Source organism: Dermacentor silvarum, chromosome 8 (assembly GCF_013339745.2).
Source record: "Dermacentor silvarum isolate Dsil-2018 chromosome 8, BIME_Dsil_1.4, whole genome shotgun sequence".
Taxonomy (NCBI): Eukaryota; Metazoa; Arthropoda; class Arachnida; order Ixodida; family Ixodidae; genus Dermacentor; species Dermacentor silvarum.
Genome location: NC_051161.1, coordinates 18,934,438 through 18,940,437, shown reverse-complemented (window position 1 = coordinate 18,940,437; position 6,000 = coordinate 18,934,438).

The following is a 6,000-nucleotide window of genomic DNA, read 5'->3' as shown; positions in this document are numbered from 1 at the left end:
TCCCTCATAAGAAATCTATCTCTACTCTTTAAAAAAAATCCGTTGCATTAGGGATCGAAGGGTGTAGAGACTCGACCCTGTCTGGTTCAAGTCAATGCTATCAAGACACCTACATAGATACGCCTTCAGCTTATTTTGCTGATGATGAGTATTGCGTGGCGACGCTACGTGGGACTAATCCTGACTGGAATTGCACACAACCCCAATGTATCGTGAGAGGAAAGCATGTTGAGCGCAAGTTTGGACGAGTAACAGCGGGAGAAACACATAACAGCCATGCGTATGTCTTACGTGTGTGTTCGTCCATGTTTGCACTCGAAATGTATTTCGTTCGAATCCGTGACCGACTAGCCCAATTTCAGGTCCTTTTAAAAACCCGAATTGATAGTTCTGTACACCGATAAAGAATCTGATTAGGGCACATTTCTTTGAGCACGAACGTGTGTCTTGTCGCACGCTTCCCCCATGGCACACCGTGTGTGATCAGCTCAACAACTGTCTCCACTTAGTGGTCGCTTGGCGACTTCTAAGGGCTCTCCTCGACCCTCAGTTCACTCGAACTAGCGTCCATATGCTCTACGAAAACTGATTAACTACCCGACATTAGACGCTCTCTATACAGAACTCCGTTCAACTTATCTCGCACCACCTGATACCCCCGAGTACACAGACCTCAAAGGCCTCGTGATGGCCTCAAAGAACCTGACATGCTTCGTCTCCGTGGTGCCCTTTTATTTTTCTCGCCTTCGCTATCAGCTCCCTCATACTAATTTGCGCTCCATCGACACAAGCAAATTAGATGCCCTCTTACGTAAGGCCACGAAGCTAGCCTTAGCTATCCCTGTCAGCACCAGCACCTCCCTTCTGCAGCAGACGGGCGTTCACAACCCGACCCACGAGATTCACTCTATTATAAACGCAATCAAGAACTTCGCCTAGACCTCACCCAACAAGGACGCACTATCCTTGAGCGCTTAGGCTATTCCGCCCCTATGGTTTCTACTACACCTCTTTCACTACTCCCTGCTGCTACACAAAGCCTCCTAATACTGATCCTACGATAGCAGAGCTGCATTCCCTGGCTGCAGTTTTCCGTCATCTAACTCCGAATTCTTTACAACCTCTGATCAATTTATACTGATTCGATGAACGCTTGTCCCAAACGTCTGCAAACAACGCTTCCCGCCCCACTTACCTCTAACATAGCACATTCTTTACACACACAGGTGGGGGTTTTGTAGATTCTTGGCCATGCGATATTGTTGGGGAATGAATGGGCTAACCAGCTCGCCTGGGAAGTTATACGCCAGGCTCCGCACACTTCACACTACACACCGTACAGCCAAGAACCATGTCATCTACTCGGGCGCGTTTTTCCCCATCCCCGCCCGGCACTTCCGCTTGCTCATGGCATTCTACTGCGACAGGCGCAGTCCAACTCTTTGCTCTCTTCAACCCGACTAAACCTTCTCCGTGCTTTTGCAGATGAACCTTCATCTATTTACCCTTTTTGTGGAGGTTACCCTAAATCCCAACACATTCCGTGGCGTTGTCTCCCACCTGTTTCTCCCTCCTCTCCTTCCATGTCCCTCCAGCCCTCTTCCCCATCGGGTGTGCGTGGTTGACACAAGCCACCTCCTTACCAGCACAAGAGTAGCTGGCGAAGTTCGTCAACGCTGCGTTGAAAGATTGTCCCAGCGAGCTAGGCCTTCGACTAAGGGCCTCCACCAGATCCATTATTGATTTTTAAAAAAGTGTTCATCTCTCTCTCTATCCAGTGCGATACTTTTTGGCCGCACGCGTATCTTATACTTCTACTCTCGCAGCTATATTTGCTCGCATGCTTCCAAATTAATCTCCGGAAGCTGCTTGCAAATTGAATACGAGTGTTTCACAAAACAGCCTGAGTGTCCTTAATGAAGGCTCGTCACGCGGCGGCTACCATACAATCGCGTCAAGCACTCGACCCACTAAACATCGCGCCGTCTTGGGCTCGCTTGGCCTCGAATGATGCAAATGCGAGCGAAGCGAATTTGCACTTCTCAATTGTGACGAGGCGCGCGTTCGCCGCATAAATTTCGGAGATTGAGCCGCACGCCATCGAACCGCCGGAGGTTGCAGCCGCCGTCGCCGGGCGTCGTTATCGCTTCGCTGCGGCAATGGACCGCATTCAATATCTTTCAGTCAGTCGTGTAACTGCCGGAACTTCGGGAGTGAAAATTCGGGCATAATAATGGAAAGGAATCAGCAAGCAGTCATATTAGACGTAGGGAAGCAGCAGCAGCAGCAGCAGCGACTGCGGCCACACTGTGTGGGGTTACCGCCCTCTCGGGGCTCGGCAACTGCTGCAGCAGATAAAGGGAAGCGATAAAAGAAAAAAAAAATCCAATATTCAGCGACGGCTGCAGAATTCTCCATCTCCCCTTCCCGACCGGCACGGCAATCTCTTCATCGTTCATCGTCGCGTGGCCAAAAGAATAAAAAAATAACGAAAGACAAGAAGAAAGCGCAGCTATATGCAGGAATGGTGTTTCGGCCAGCGTCCCCATCAAGAGATAAAGGGGGATAGCGGCGCACTGCGTTTTTGTTCCTTGCAATCTCGCTTTAATGAAGGCGATTCAGAAAGGAGAAAATCCTGAAAGATGGGAGCGAAAGAAAGAAAGAAAGGGCGAATCGCATCGCAGATCTGGTCGTGGGGGGACCAGGAACATCGGACTCTCCCTTGGCTGCCCGGGCGAATAATAGATAGTTGTTCCACCCGCGCCACGTATCCCCCACCGATCTCCTTTCTTTCCTCTGCTGCGCGAAGCTTATCGTTTTTGACATTCCTCGCCGTCACTCTGGTCATGCGAGCTTCCATTTGTACGGGCCACCCGATAAGCCGGCCCCGCGACTTCTTCCAAAGGAATCCTAATCGTGATTTCGCTCCTTTTTATGCCCCCGCGTCGCGAACGTGACAAAGGAAACACCAGCAGGGCACGCAATGTCAGAAACGCTGGGTGAGAATTTAATAGTTCAAAAAAAAAAAAGAACGAGAAGCAAGAAAAGAAAAAAAAGGTGTCGAGTGTGCCCGAACTGTAAGGCGAACGAAAATAAGGCGCCAAAGTGATGTCTAACGGAAAGCCGGGAGAAAGGGGAAAAAAAAAAAGGTAAGAAAGCGGCTAGAGGGATTCCAGAGACAGGATTCGGTGGGCGCATAGCCGGTTAAGACCTGGGACGCACACAATGGGTACCTCCGGGTTTTTTTCTCGCACCGGAGAAAGTGAGCTATACGCCTAATTTGCATACCGGGTTCCGCGCATCTGAAACGACTCGGAAGATACGGACTCGGCACCGGCTTTCATTCTTTCCGACCGACACGATGGGGTTAAGACGAAAATGAATGCGGCGCTTGCAAAACTTTTCTTCTGCGAAGAAACTCGGCTTTACGGAAAACGTTGTTGGCGGTTTGCTTCGCGATCCTTTGGTAAGCCCGGTTCTCGTACGGGCGGGGCCCCCCTGCGGTGTCTGCGTCGACAGAAAACTAGCTGGCGAGAGGAAATCGGGCAAACAAAATTAATCAAGACTGGTCTCTGTACTTTGCTGAGGGACATTATGTATCGTTGCTAACAATGTGTCACAGAGTGCATTATGAATTAACTCTGTTCCTGAAGTGAGTGAGTGAGTGAGTGAGTGAGTGAGTGAGTGAGTGAGTGAGTGAGTGAGTGAGTGAGTGAGTGAGTGAGTGAGTGAGTGAGTGAGTGAGTGAGTGAGTGAGTGAGTGAGTGAGTGAGTGAGTGAGTGAGTGAGTGAGTGAGTGAGTGAGTGAGTGAGTGAGTGAGTGAGTGAGTGAGTGAGTGAGTGAGTGTGTTGTGCGTGCCCTTGTACGAGCGTGTCAAGTGATAATACGTAAGATTTGGCGACTGTTGTCTCACAAAGAGATAACGACTGGTTTGCCATTACTGGGTAATGCATGTGTTGAGCGCTCAATCCGCCGAAGTGGCATGCATTACTTACAGGCTGTGGGGAAACAAATCCAAGCACGGGCTGCTATTGTGTTTTCCGATGCTATCCATTTCTCGCGCTCCGTCAGTGATATAGGAGCGACGCTCAGTTATGAATGGTATCAGCGGGCTGTTATCGGTGTGTGATAGGAGTGGGAAAAGACTCGAGCAGAAGGCATGCCTACAAAATCGCGGCCCAGTCCTCTCATATGTAATACTTGATCTACACTGGTGAATAACACAGAAAACTGACATAATAAAATCTTCACTGCTGCTGTTTACTCTCCATGAAGGACGTCCGGGAAGCGCAGCACACATTTCGTTTAGTGTATCACCTATCTTCTTTAGACATCAACGAATTTTATGGACAAGGAACCATAAAAACGCATCATTGGTGCACCTTTTGAACAACCCAAACAGAATTGAGAACACGCGTATAGTACGCAATACTGCTCAAACCTTTTGTTTAAAAATTAATCAAGAGCAATGAAGCACATTAAGTTCATTTCGAAAAAAAAATCATCTCGCACAGAAAATCTTCAGTAAGGCTCAACGAACACTTCACTTTCATTTTTTTTTTTTTTTCATTTGTGATCGATGGGAAAAGCTGAGCGCTTTAAAACCTCTCAACCAGCCCGAAAAGAAGTTTCTAAACCTTATTCCCGCTTCTGTTTGAGCGGACTATTTATTAACATCCCGCAGGGCTGCGCTTCTGCCGCGAGGTTATCTGTGCCTTGAGGTTGATACCGAGGGCCTAAGCCGGCTTCCCCACTTAAAGGAAGGCAAAATTTACGACCTCGCTTCGCCCCGCCCGACCCTATAGTCGACGCTCAAAAGCTGCGGCCGAGCAAGCTTATAAGCCGCCAGCTCTGAACCACTCGATGCGTCACGCTGAGCACTGAACTACATGTATATACCTCCTCCGCTGTTTTATAACAAACAAAACGAAAGTTTCTTTTTTGTTGTTGTTTTGAAAATTCTATTCACAAATTTTACTTGTCATACATAAATGCTGTCCCCCCCCCCCCCCCCCCCCCCCCCACCTTCTTTTCGGCGGGGGGTGGAGAAGTGCTTATGCGAGGTCAAGCAGAGGCAAAGACTTTCTTAAAAATATCGGCTTTCCAAGAAGGAGCATCTCTCTTTCTCCCTCTCTTATCTATATTTTGCCAAAGGTTTAAATCAAGGAATCGAGGAACCATGCCCGTTTATTGTGCTTTATCAAAGTCAACAGCCTGGTGGCGAGCTATTTTTGTAGGAAGGCACTCGCATCCCGTGTCCGTGCTTCTGTGTAGTCTGTGCACGCCGGGCAGGAATGTGTGCGCGCGCTTGCATCTGCGAGCTCGCGCGTGAGTTTTTGCATTCCGCTCCCCTATTTGAATGCGGCTCCTCCTACATCCGGATATCGAACCCGCAACCTCATGATCGGCAGCACAATGTCGTAGGCACCGAGTCACCGCGGCTCAGTGGCTAAGGCATTGCGCTACTAAGCACGAGGTCGCGGGATCGAATCCCGGCCGCGGTGGCCGCATTTCGATGGAGGCAAAATGCAAAAAACGCCCGTGTGCTTGCGTTGTAGTCCACGTTGAAGAACGCCAGGGGGTCAAATCAATCCGGAGCCCTCCACTATGGAGTGTCTCATAATCAGAACTGGTTTTGGCAAGTAAAACTCCAGAAAGAAGAAGAGTCACCGCGGCGGGTCTTCGACGCTTTCTACAAAGAATAGGTGGCAAATGTACTAGATGAAACACCGTGCAGACACGCAGAAAGCGCTCGCAGTAAACTGTGCCCTCTGCTTCGTAATTTCCTCTTGAGACTTTAGCACCGATGTCTTTAGGTTGCGTGTACACTGAAGTACTACAGTTGCGCTGTACGCTCTTGGAAGACAGAGCGCTTGAACTTAATCGACCCCGAGGAACAACAAGCCATCTCAGAGAGCGGCCGGCGCCGGCAACTATAGCCTTATCTTGAACAACACGCCAGCCTTTCACCAGCGTAGAGAAGTTCGCTGCGGCATCCT